The sequence below is a fragment of the Crocodylus porosus genome, unplaced genomic scaffold (assembly GCF_001723895.1).
Source record: "Crocodylus porosus isolate Cpor-Errol unplaced genomic scaffold, CroPor_comp1, whole genome shotgun sequence".
NCBI lineage: Eukaryota > Metazoa > Chordata > Crocodylia > Crocodylidae > Crocodylus > Crocodylus porosus.
The window spans coordinates 5,916,110-5,930,184 of NW_017728943.1; positions in this window are offsets into that span (position 1 = coordinate 5,916,110).

Below are 14,075 nucleotides of genomic sequence, written 5' to 3' on the forward strand. Positions count from 1 at the left end.
TACCTTGTCATGCATCCACAGATGCATCTCAAGGAGGTCCAAGGAGGTGATCCTCCCCCCCTATGCGTCACTGCTCAGGCCACAGCTGGAGTACTGAGTCCAGTTCTGGGAGCCGCACTTCAGGAGGGATGTGGACAACATGGAGAGGGTCCAGAGGAGGGCCACTCACATGATCGGGGGCAGCAGGGCAGGCCCTATGAGGAGAGACTACGGGACTTGAACTTGTCCAGCCTCCACAAGAGAAGGCTGCGGGGGGATCTAGTGGCCTGTTACAAACTAGTCAAAGGGGACCAGCAGGCACTGTGGGAGTCCCTGTTCCCCCGAGTGCTACGAGGAGTGACTAGAAATAATGGTCACAAGCTGGCAGAGGGTAAATTCAGACTAGACATCAGGAGGCGCTACTTCATAGTCAGGTCGGCTAGGATCTGGAACCGACTTCCAAGAGCAGTGGTGCTGGCTCCTACCCTGGGGATCTTTAAGAGGAGGCTGGATGAACACCTTGCGGGGGTCGTTTGACCACAGTAGTCTTTCTTGCCATGGCAGGGGTTGGACTTGATGATCTGCTCAGGTTCCTTTTGACCCTACCAACTATGAAACTATGGAACTATGAACAGGAGTTGTAGGGGAGATGATTTGGAGGGTGACACCAGGAAGCTCCATGTACTTGTGAAATTTCACAACAGCTAGGAGCACACAATACATCTGATGGTTTCGAGCAGCAGCACTTGAATAGCATGCACTAAAAATAAAGACCCAAGTTGCTGCTGTCCAAATGGAATAGCTTTTAGTATTGTACAGAGCTCTGTGCATGAAACATGGTGGCAGAGGCTGAGGACCACAGCGAATAGTGTGTGATTTAAGGTCATGTATACATATACCTTTTTGTGCTACAACATGCTGGAGATCCAGCACATTGGAGCAGACTTGATTAATGGAGACTGCTGTGCACATGAGCTTATGCACCCAGCACTGGATTGCATGCACTTGTATAAACCACGAAATGCACATCAGCGCTGGGAAAATGGTGGGAACTCTCCCTTGTTTCTTGTGCCAGTGCCTGGGGCTGTGAAGGCAAAGCTTTTCAATTACCTTGCCTTCATAAAAAGGTAGAGAAGTGAGTGAAACTCTTTTACATGAGGGGTCTAATAAATTAGTACAGCTGATGAAGGTTTTTGATAAGTATGGTGACCCCAGAAGAAAAATGAGGCTGAGGAAAGATACCATTTTTCTACCCAGAATCAGGATCCAGAAGAAGGAACAGAGAATTATGTTACAAAACAGAAAATATTGGCATCCACATGTAATTCTGGAAACATAAAAGACTCCCTTATTAGAGGCAGAATTATTTGAGGGACATCGGATCCTGAATTAAGGCAAAGATTGTTGAGAGACTGATCTGACCGATTGCTTCCAAATTTCAAGGGCAGATGAATTATCTAATGAGAGAATCAAAACTATAGCTGTGCAGAACAAGTACACAGGGTCAATTTAAAGGAACCCAGAAAGCAGAACAAAAACCATCTGACAATGCAGTCCCCAGGATCCACTGTTGGTACTTTGGGAAGCAGAAAGAGTAATGCCCAGCTTACAGGCAAAGATGCCTGGGCTGTGGGAAACAAAACCGTTTTGTGTCCCAGTGCTGCAACAACTCCAAGAGAAATACAAGAAATGATATATGCAATAGGAGAAGACACTGGTGTTTCTTATAAGAAAGATGAAGTCTTCTCAATGACTTTAGCTGATCCAAAAACTCTGAACATACATGCACTACAGAAGAAAGCTGATACACAGCCAACTGCCATATTTGCAACTATGTTAGTGCAGCAGCAATTATTCATATTCCAGCTTAATTGTAGAGCCAGCCACAAAACTGGAGATGTGTGAGCAGATAGTGGTGATGTACAATAAGACAACAATACAACCAATGGGCAAATTCCAACTATCAATAAAAAATGCATGAAATGAAAAACAATACCACCTGGAATTCAGTGGTTGACACTGAAGCATGCTATCCACTGTTAGGCAACCAAGCAGTGCAAGACATGGACCTGATCTCAGTGCAACACCAGAATATCCTCCACATAAGACAGGAGGGAGGAAGCCCAGCATAGTTCTTGTCAGAGGTTTTACAAGAGTACAAAGATGCATTTGAGGGAGACGGGGACCTAGAGGGTACATTCAAGTTAGAAATAGACCCCCAACATAGCCTGTACCGTGATCAAAACACAGAGTATCACTAGCCCCGGTAGAGCCGTTCAAAGAGGAACTACCAAGCCTTACAATAAAAGGCATTATTCAACTAGTGGAAATTAGCACCAACTGGATCAGCAGCCTGATCATGGTGAGAAAACAATTTGGCAAACTAAGGATCTGTATAGATCCAAAATGTCTTAACAGGGCATTGAAAAGAAGCCATTATTCATTGTCCTTCTTGAGGGCATACTGCCTGAACTATCAAAGGCAAAAATGTTCACTGGCATATAAAAAATGGGTTCTAGCATACCAAGCTAGATGAGCTTTCAAGCCATATGGCAACCTTTGCAACACCCTTTGGCAGGTATTGTTGGGTATGAAAGCCCATGGGAATCAGTCCTACTCCAGAGCTGTTCCATCACAAACTAGGTCAGGCACTAGAATGACTTTCAGGACTGTAGCAGATGACATCCTGATTGTGGGGTATGGAAATAGCAAGGAAGGGACTATAGCACTAATCTGCCATGTCTCCTAAAGTGCTGAAAGGAGCAGAATATTAAGTTGAACCCAGACAAGCTGAAGTTGAGGAGAACTGAAGTTGCAACTGGATGCCTTCTGGTTTCGAAGGTAGTCAGACTCTAGCCTAACTCTGATAAATTGAGAACCATTAAGGAAAGGCCCATAACACATGCCGTGAAGGGAGTAGAGTGATTTATAGGCATGGCTAATGATCTTTCCAGCTTCTGTGCAGACCTGTCAGAGACTTGCAAAAGTCTGAGATAGCTAAAGCACAAGGAGATAGTATGGGGCTGGGAAGAAGCCCAGGAGCTGGCATCTAAAAGAATAAAGGAACTCATAAGTGATACATCAGTCTTGAAGTATAACAACCCAGTAGGGTAACTACAGTGCAATGCCTCAGAGGAAGGCCTAGGAGCACGATTAATGCAGAACTAGCAACCCATACCTTATTTTAGCCAAGCTCTGACAGATACAGAAAGAGGATATGCTTAGATAGAAAAGGAAAACCTTGCTGTGCTTTCTGAAATGGAGTGATTCCACAAGTTCGCCTTTGGACAGAAGCCACGGAAAAGCCACTAGGCACTGAAAAGTATTCTGAAGCTCCCTCAGTGTAGATGGTGCCATTTTAAACAGATATGTGCCATGCATGGATGAGGCATGATGTTAGTATCTAGTATTCTTTGTAAAAAACAATAAACTGTGAAGAATCCTTGTTACTAAGAACTAGAGTCTCTTTATTACAACTAACAAGGCTATTAGGACTAGTAATAGCACAGTATCAGCAGTATCAGCAGCAGTATCCTGACAGCATAAGCAATGACAATGTGTTGGGGAGGTAAGAGGGGGCATGCCCCCCCAAGATTTCTGTGCCAATGGCAGAGCATGAGGCTGCAGCAGCAGTGGTGACGCAAAGTGCCTGACTCAGTTTGTGCTGGAACACCTCTGGAGTAGGACTGATTCCCATGGCACTTCCTGCCCACTGCCGCCACTCCTTCTTGCTGCTGCAGCAGTATGTGGTTCTCGGCTGCATGGCTGGGACCTCAGGATGCAGCAGGAGCCAGCTGGGAACCGTGGGGGCTCGGCCAGGCCAGGCTGGCACCTGCTAGCAAGCCTCCTTCCTTCCTTTGCCTGTTCTTATCTGAGTTTGCTCTCCTCGGCAGATGGAGGGAAGGGGAATACCCCCTGGTCACCAGGCCAGAAGCCTCTGCTAGGCAGACGCTTCAGGTTCAGGGCTGGGAGTGCAGGGGCTGGGGGTAGCACAGGGCCGATTGAGCCTTGCTGCCGCCACTGCTGGGTCCTGCCGCTGCTGGGTCTTGCTGCCAGCTCCTCGTGCCTCTGGCATTTCATCAGCTTTTAGACAGGCAACTACCAGCAGGTGATAATTTTCTAAATTTTAGAGGGGCCCTGCAGGCTGGATAGAATGGTCTGATGGGCCACATCTGGCCTGTGGGCTGTATTTTGCCCATCCCTGGCTTAAATGCTTTGTTTCCAAGTCCCCGTGTGCTTGGTTCTTGTTTGCACATGGCTGGTGGGTATTCAAGGAACATTCACTTCAATGAAAAAGGGAACCCAACAGCTAGGAGAAAAAGTTTAAAAACTTGCTCCAAGTGTCACTGACACAGCAGTGTTTACCTGTATCTTTAGAAAACCTGGGAGGAAACACCTGTCAATGAAGTGTTGACACCAAGATCTGCTACTCTCAAGGTTGCAATCAGCCTGCTTCAGCATGAAGTGCTGTGTAGCAGGGGTACATTCAGCGAACCTTCCCCTTGGCTGCTGAGGTAGGCAGGCTCTGTACTACTACTTCTGAGAAAGAGAAAGGGCCTCATATCACTGCCTCTGTGTTTCTTGGAGTACAGGAGTTTCTCTGCCACTCAAACAGGGACATGGGAACATGGTATGGGGGTGTCTCTGTGGGGGATATCTATACAGACTTTCTTTGCCTCCAGCCTGTTTAGGAATGTGACTGTGCAGAAGGATTTTGGGGTGGGGGGAATTCATATAGGGATACATTAACCACTTGGTTGTCCCATGGCCTGTGAGACATGGAGAGAGGGAGGCTCTCACTGGATGCCTACCCCGGACTCAGAACGAGATTGCAGTTGCTCTGTTCATTGTGGATTCACTCTGAATTTCACTGTATGCTTCCAGATGCCCTTGGTTGCATGCTGTCTTGGGATTTTCACTGTGGAGGAAAGAAAGAGCAGGAAACACCCAGTTCAGGGGCTTTGACAATGTCTCCTGGTTCTGGTCAGCAAAAGGAGGGTCAAGGGCCAACAATAACGGCAGAGGCAGGGGGCCACAAAATAAACCCAGCATCCTTATTGTTGGAAAAACTAGGACTCTTAAATCCAGCTGACAAATGCAGAACAAGATCCAGTGTCTGGAAGATGAGGCCAGAAAGATTCAGGTAGCCAAGGAGGGACACATGCTAATAATGAGGGTGGCCAACCATTGGAACAGCCCATGTAGGAAGGTGGTTGACTCTTTCAACTGCAGAGGGTCTGAGCTGGACTCCTGCAACCAATGTAGCCACCTTCGTGGAGCTAGGAGTAGGGAGAACAGGACATAGAAGATGGGGCGCAGGGGAAGGCACCAAGAGGCTAGTCTGTCTATCCACAGTTGGCGTGCTGTATCTCTGGAAATTGTCCTCTTAATAAACAGAGCATTTTGGTCAAGACACATGGTGCCCTCCCATGTTGCTTCCCAGCAGACAGTACATAAAACAACCAGGAAACTCCACTTGGGGTGCTATGGATTCACTATTAAAGAGCGGAAAGGAGGAATACCCTGTAATAGTCCAGCAGAGCAGCTAGAGAGATTGTGCAGCTGTTAGTTTTTAATTAAATTATACTTCAGAGCCAGTAAAATCACTGAGCTGCTTAAGGAAACCTCTTGAGAGAGCCCCACCCCCATTGGTGGACAATACTACTGTCATTGGCACACTAGAGATTCCATTTCATCAGCCCTCAGAAACACTTGTCACCTACATCAAACTCCACCTACACAGTGAGAGCACAGAAATGCTATCAAAGGAGAAATGTGGAATGCAAGTTGCAGGAAGGGAAGGGAAGTGGGTTACCCAAGACCATCAGCACCTGGCCAGATGCATGTCCAGACCTTGTGTGGTTTCAAGTTCAATTGTCTTTTGGGCCTCTTCACTGAGATTCCAGCTTTAGAGCTAGATTTATAGAGGCATCTAGGAACCCAAAGATGCAAATAGGTGCTTAATGGAATTCATAAACTCCTCTAAGTGTGTTTGATGCCTAAGGCCTATCCACATCTCACTGATAATAAGTGCCTATCCTTTTTAGGCACTTTTGTAACTCCCGCTAGATGTAGACAATACCTGCCTCTTCCCACAGAGGAAGTTAAAAACATTTTGCAAAGTCAGTCGCTATATGTAACCTATTTTACAGATGAGGAAACCAAGTTATAAGGCAGTGAAATGACTCGCTCACAATAGTAGAGTTGGTGCTAGAATGCTGGCCCTGTCCTATTCTAGCTCTTGTATTGCTAAGCCACATGAGACTTTGTAAATCTGAAATCTGGCACTGGGAGATTAATAATTATTTATAATTATACCTTATGTTTCTACAGCAATATCTGTCCCACAGCACATTGCGAACTCAGGCTCACATCCTGATCTCACAGGATAGCAGGGCTAGGATTATTCTTATTTCACTGCTCTTAGCCAGCGGGAACATTTCTACCCACCCCTTGGATGCAAGGGACAAGCTGGGCTAAGGGTATAAAAGGTATGCAAATGAGAGCAGGGGCCTTCAGCAGTACATGACAGACTTAGGTGACTTTTGAGAAAAGGAAGATCAACTTTCCAACTTCTGGGGAACGGGGAATGAAGTTTCTGCAATGAGTGCTGTCATATTTTAATACTGGAATGTAATTATGTGAAGTGCGTGTGTGTGTGTGAATTTGTTTGTATTTGTGTACACATACATATTCATAGCTGTGTATGCCTACACATGTATGTACACATATCTTTAACCTAAACAGGACAGTAAGAGCAAAACATACATGCACACCTTTATACATAAACACTGCATATGCATATGTGTATATAAATATGTATATGTATACACATATACATAAACCTATTTACCTATAACTGTAAATGTACCTGCGTACCTGTATATAAAAATACATATATATATATGTATGCATATGTGTGTGTTGTAGCCTGCCCTCCTCTTCAATGTAGGTGAACCTTGGTGACCCTGATGACTCAAACAACGTAGTCACCACTAGGCAAAGAGCTGAGACATTAGACTGAATTTGTGTTGGCAGGAGCCAATCACAGAAAGGATCCAAGAGGGCTCTCCTTTCTCCTTCCAACATGCTCCAACTTGAGAGGAGAACAGCTGCCTCTAATTTGGGGAAGTGTCATCTCTATAGCACCTTCAGACTTTGGTCCTCATACAGCTCATCAGTCAGCCAGGTGTAATTCTACTTAAATGAATGGAACCATGCTGGTGTAAAACCCAAATCAGGCCCCTCTCCATTTGCTCGGCCTGTCAGGAGGCTATTTTGTGGCGTGTCCCTTATTTTTTCCCATGGCTGGTACAAAACTCTTCTCTGCAGCCATGTCCTAATTTTGATTTCACAAGCTGGTGGAGCTCAGGAGAAACTGCACCTCAGCCCTTGCTAAAGACCCCAAGATTGCCTCCTAACCTTGCCAGCAAGGAGGCTGTTGAGACCAGCTGACTGCTGAAGACCTGATGGGGACACCAAAAGATGGTTAGGATAGAGACTACCACACTGAGGATTCAGCACAGACCTGAGAGATTAATGGCTCTTGACTGCTGAGGGGACCCTCCATGATGCCTTGGACTTGGAGGCAAAGGCTGTGCCAGTGCCACGTGGATGAGCAGAGAGTTAGTGGCACACGCCCCATCCTCTGTCTGCTATTATGCTTTGTTAGCATCTGAATAGTGATCCCATTCTATTAGGAGGATATGCTGAGGGGACGGAGGGTTTTTGTCTCCGTATCTCGTATGTCCATTTCCAAGGCAGATGAAACAAAGCTTCCCACTCTGTCTGACGGCACTGACATTTTCTTCCAGCCACCAAAACCAAGGAAAAGGCGTAGCCCTTTGCAGCTGGAAGGAGGAGGCTGTTTGGCAGGGTGACTGCTAGGGTGGGTGAAGGGAGACAGGGACAGGTGGCATCTAACCACTAAGTTGAGAAACCACAGAGACTAATACATGGATGCTAGAAAGAATGAGAGGGAAGGGTACAGAATGGCAGTAACATGCCTTGGCAATGGGTGTGAGGAAGGTGAAGGATGCAACAAATCCACTATGGGTTGCCTGAGATTGCCCCACTGCTCTCATCCTTATGTAACAAAAGTATATAAGCAGCCCCCAAGGTTGCTGCCTGGGGCATTTCCCCATGTATGTAACTCCCTGCAAAGCTGCAGTGCACTTCCAGGCAGTTATAGGGAGCCAAAGATAATGTCACATTACTACAAGCTTCACCCACAGTGCGAATTCCAGTGAGGTCCTTCCTTACGCTCGGCTGCCACCTTTGCCTAGCAGAGGAAATCAATGACAGAGATGAATCCTTCCCTGCAAACACACAGGCGCCTGGATTCATGCGCATATGCATACACACCCACACAAACACCCACACTCCTACATGTTGCTGGTTAACTCTCGCCTCCCCTGACGTGAGCTAAAGCAAATCTGTGAGGAGTTGGCATGCAATGATGCCTGCAGCCTCTGAATGGTTAACAAGGTTGTCTTATGTCAAGGTTTTCTCTCAGCTGGATGACAAACCACGGCAGCAGGAAATAGCAGATGTCAGTATTTCTTACAGGAAACACCTGAGGGGGTGGAGGGAGCAGGATCAGAGTAAGAAGGGAAGTAGCAGGGAGGGGAACGGTTAACCAGATGGAAAGCACAGTCTCAACAGTGCCCAAGGTCCAGGCTTTCCAAAGGAGACAGAATGTGAGACAGAGCGTGAAATGACGTGGGACTCAATGCAGTAGCCTAGGCAGCACTGCCTGTAGCCTCAGCTTCCAGGATCCAAGTCTGCTGTAAATAATATGCTGTGGCATGGGAGCAGTGAGACACCACTGAAGCTGCAGAGGATGTGGACTTCGCAGTCCAGAGCGGGAGACAGAGAGGCAGGGGCTGTGTGAAATGCATGTGTGTACAGTATGTGCACACAGTGATCCCACACACACCTGTGTGGGAGCACATACACATGTGCATTCTCCCTGCATATACCCACATACCCACTCACACAGTTGTACACCACACATGCATGCATGCGCAGTGGCTCCCCTATAAAGTATCAACCCATGTATACTGACAGACAGAATCACTACCCCCACCACTGAAATGCTATCAAACTTGGGTTGGACACTGCGTCTCTTTAAACAGTTTACAACAGATATTCCTGTCTGATTGGATCTGCATGGGGGAAGGCTCTTTGTGCGGCAGGTGACAGGACTGATGACATCAGAGGGATTCTAAACAGATAGCCCCTTCCTACCAAGTAAAGAACCATTATCACAAATCACAAATAGTCTAGCCTTTGGCATTATCTCTTATCCACAAGACAGTACCTTCAGCAGCATGCAGCCCGTGGCTCTGGTGTCTGTATGCAGGAGTGAAGCAGAAGAAAGAGTGCCCCAGCTTAAGCAGGAGCACAGTTTCTACCATCACTCAGCTTCCCATGGGGCCATCTCATCTGAGAAGTGAACTAACACTGCCCAGCTTATTTTGTGGGGTGAGGGCTAATCATAGCCTGGATGCTTCATTTTGGGAAGAGCATGCCTTATTGATATGGTTTATGCAGAAGCTAGTGTTAATGGGGAATTACACATACACACACACGCGCACACACACACACAGATATGGTTTACACAGAAGTTAGTGTTAATCAGGAATTATACACACACATGCACACGTGCACACACACACACACACACACACACACGTATGCACGCTACCTCCCCTCATTTCCAGGCTCAGAAAAGCAAAAGTGGATTAATATAAGTAGCTTCAGAAGTCTGAATGGGGCTCCAACAGCCATGTTTTGTGTTCAGGGATTTGCTTTGTTTGTACTCAGTCCTCTCTGCCTGTGAAGTTTTGAATAGTGAGAGCAAAATAAATACAAAAGTCCAGAAATAACATGCAGCTCAGCATGGGAAGGCAAGGCAAGGCAACTATTCCAGAAACCTGGGACTAGGCAAAATTCTGTGGCACAGGGGCAAGCTTGACCCCCCACTCCCTTTGGCCTGTTCTTGTCTGCTGGAGAAAGGGACTTAGTCACTCATTCAAAAAAACCCAAAATGCTGACAAAGGCTACATGGACAAGGCCATATTCAAAGTCTATCCAGTAATTCATCTGTGGATTTATAGTGGGCAAGGCCTGTGACATTTAAATCACAAGTACCAAGGTGGTAAAGAGGGAAAAGGGTGGAGCAATAACAAGACAACAGATTCCTTGTTTTCCTCTGGGTGCATCCTGTCCAACAACAGTGACATTCCTTCAGACTTACACTGATATAAATGAGAGCTGAATTTGCCCAGGTCATTCTGACATGGTGCAGTGAGCTATGGCAGCCAGAAATGCACAGCAGGGATTGGCTGGCCTGGAGTGAGTGAGGTGGGGAAAAGGGCCTGGCACCAAGAGACTCCCAGCTCTTCTGTGCAATGCTTCATTTTGTCAATTGGGTGGAATATGTAGGAAGGAGACAGACAGTCACACTTGGCCAAATTTTCCAATGATCTTAGCACCCAGTGTACAGAGTTATTGGGACAACCTGGCCTCTTACCTTGAAGCCCAAATGAGAAATCAGGGCCAGAGGTATGCACCTTTTCAGAGGTGCATTTTCAAAGGTATGGACCTAAAGATGCAGATACATGCCTAGAGGGATTTCAAATGGGCCATGAGCAGGTCAAGCACCTAACTCCCATTACAACCAGACATTCCTAAGCATGCACCTGAATCTGACATCTCAGCAAGCTTAGAAAGCTGCCTGTGATCCTCTACTGAAAGGCTATGCAGGAAGAGGTACCAGCTGGCATGACAGGCATCATGGAGACTGAAGACGCCTATATAAACGAGCAGTGAGGCTGCTCCCACATGTTGTAACTACAGTGCTTCTAAGAAGACTCAGTTAATTGAGCTTGTTGGGGTGTGGTAATTACCATGCTCCAGCAGACCCAGCATCTTGTGTATCAGAATCCCTGCACTGAAAAAATGGCAGTGGGGGAGCTTTAACTAAAGCTCGTTTGATGAACTTTAGTTAAAGCTCCCCCACTACCATTTTGAAGTGTGGGGATAGTGATACGCAAGCCACTCCAGGCACTATAAAAGCAGCTCTCTGAGCCAGTCTAATTAAACTCCCCCCCTGTCCCCCCGGGCAGTGTATAAATGCCCTGAAATTTCCAGGTGTTTTTGCCACAGCTGCTAAGAGCAAAAGAAGGACATGGAAATGAGGAGGGGACAGCATTAGAAGTTCGAGTTCATTTCACTCCAAACCCTGCTGGATCAAGACTGCTTTGGTATCTCTGTACGTCCCACTAGTGGCCTAGCTCTATCTTTGGTCACCTGAATACCTTTACACATCTGCCCCCTACATGCTTAGAAGCTGCTTCCTTGATGGAAATAAAGAGCAGCCTTACAGAAGGTCACGGAAACCAGCCACTAAGTGAGAAAACACACTTGGGACCTTCCACCTGTTCCAGGGCTGCACATCTGAGACTCAGGAAGCGAGACTGTCCTGCGGACAGAGGAGGAATAACATTCCCTTCTACTACATCTAGCACCAGCATATTTCTTCTCTTCCCTAAACACATTGACCCCCCCACAACACAGCCTCACAAGGCTGGCCTTGTCCAGTGGACATGACAGATCTCTGTCTTGATCCAGCTGGGCCTGATGTGAAATTATACCAAAGTTCTGTTATTTTCCCCATTTTTGTGCTCTGCTTTTGCTCTTAGCAGCTGTGGCAAAGCACCTTGAAATCTCAGTCTCCATGGCCCTTCTTGTCATGCCAGCAGGTCTCTCCTTATAGGTAGCCCTTCAGTAGAAGATCACAGGCAACTCTTTCCGCTTGCTGAGATGTCAGATTTACGTCCATGCTTAGAAACATCTTCCCCAAAGGGTTGATTCTTCTGTTTATTGAGATCCTCTGTACTCACAGATGTGTTGACATTCACAGAACATGCAACATCTGCCTGATGGGTGCTGCAAAAAATAAGTCCCCAAAAATGGGAGAAAGGCCCTGAGCATAACCGGGGAGCCTGCTGATCGCAGCCTGTTAGGTTGCCTGTTCTGCATTCAGCACCTTTAGCAATGATTTGCTTTCCCTGACAATGGGTGCCTGGAGATGTGTGGGGAGGCTGCTCTGCGTGCATCAGAGTAAACTCGATTAATCAAGTCTGCTGGAGCATGCTAATTAATGCACTCTAGCAGCCTCTGCACTTGGCGTATCAGTGTCCCTGCACTTCAAAATTGTGACGGGGGTGCTTTAACTAAAGCTCGTTCACGATGAGGTTTAGTTAAAGGACCTCTGCTGCTATTTTGAAGCGCGGGGACGCTGATACACGAGACTCTATCTGCACTTTAATTAGAGCAGCTCTTGGTAGGTGACAGTCAATTTTGTCTGATGCATCTGACTGATAAGCTTGTAACATAAAATGCACATATATGGAGATGGTTTTCCTTGCCTGCTTGGCTTCCTAATTCAGATGTGACCCTGTTCTCCACTGCCATTTCCTGTCCCCTCACCCACTATACTCTGGTATCTATGGTTCCTAGTTGAGAGTCCCTACCACAATTTCCTCTCCCTTTTTGTTAACTGTGATTTGGTTCTTTGAGAGGCTAAAATTATCAATGTCTATACCAAGCAGAATATCACTCTGTCAGCGGAGGTTCTTTTCACTCTACCAGCAGAGGTGCTAACAGGAGTGTCAATGTCCACTTTTGCCTTTGTATTTAAATAGGTTATTTGAGACTTAGTAAATTCAGCACAGGGTAGATTTGGTTAGATTTGTCTTGAATGTTAACTCAGGATGTATTTGTTCCCCTTCCTCATTACTCTAATGAGCAGTTTTCATCACTCAGCAGATTCTTCTTGCTTCTTTTATCAACACCTCCTTCCCCTGTGTTTACACTATACGATTTCCAGCACTGTGAGATCTCCAGCACTATCTTCTGTGTCAGGCTTCACAGGGATTGGACTCAGCCTGGGAGAGCAGCAGCCATGGCAGCAGCCGTAGGTGAAGGGAGAAAAAATCATTTGTGGGGGCTGAACGTGTGCAGAGGGAGGGGTAGGGGGAGAGAAAAGAGCCAAGGGGTGGGCAGATTGAGGCCTCAGAGGTGAGGGAGGGAATGGGATACGTAGGAGAAGGGGCTGGGGTGAGTAAGGCCCCAGCCAGGCACAGTGGTAGAACAAATGGAGGCCTGGGGTGCATATGCTCCCCTGATCTGTGTGTGGGGCAGAGGTGGGTGCTGCTATGTGCTGCGCTTTGAGCCCTGCTGCCTTGAGAGCCATGCAATGCCACGTGTGTCCTGTTGCTGGGTATGCAGGGGGCATGGGGCAGTTGCAGCAGGGAGCAAAGTACAGCATGCAGTGGCAGCCATCTCCCCTCCCCGTGCACATAATGGGGGGCCTGTGCCCCCCGGGCCACTGCTTGTCCCACCAACCGGCCTAGCCGGGACCCCACTCACCCCAGGCCCTGCTCCTGCCTGTGCCTCACTCCCTTCCTCACTGCTGGGGCCTTGATTCCCCACCCCCCAGAAGTGAGGGAGGGAGTAGGGCTGAGGCAGGGTGTGGGATGGAGCAGCAAGCTGTTTGTCCAGGGGGCACCTGGTGCAGGGATGGGGTGGTGGCTCCATGCACATACTCTAGGAGGTCATGGTGGGCCATATGCCCCTGGATCTATGCGTGGGGTGAGGGTGGGCTGCAGCTGCAGGCTGGGGCTATGGCAGTGCTGGATTCCTCCCAGCAGGGGCTGGGCCATGCTGCACTTGGGGAGGGCATCGGCAGCACTGAGAGGGTTGTTTGGGGAGGCTACAGAGAATTTTGGGGTGCCTGCAGTCCCCCCCCATAGCCCTCTTACCAGCACCTCCATTCCCTGCCCCAAGCACATCCCAGCCTAGGCCCCACTCCGACTGGGAAGAGCCGGGTGCAGCCCTAGCCCGCAGTGGCAGTCCACCCTTGCCTGGCACAGATCCGGGGCACATGCCCCCCCATGCCCTCCCAGGGCACATGTAGCAACAGGAACCATGTCCCCATATGAGCCGCTCATGGCTGTGTCTGTGGCCCTGCCTTAGCCATGCAGCATCCGCCCCTGCTCCAGTCCCAGCCCCAGCCCCAGCCCCAG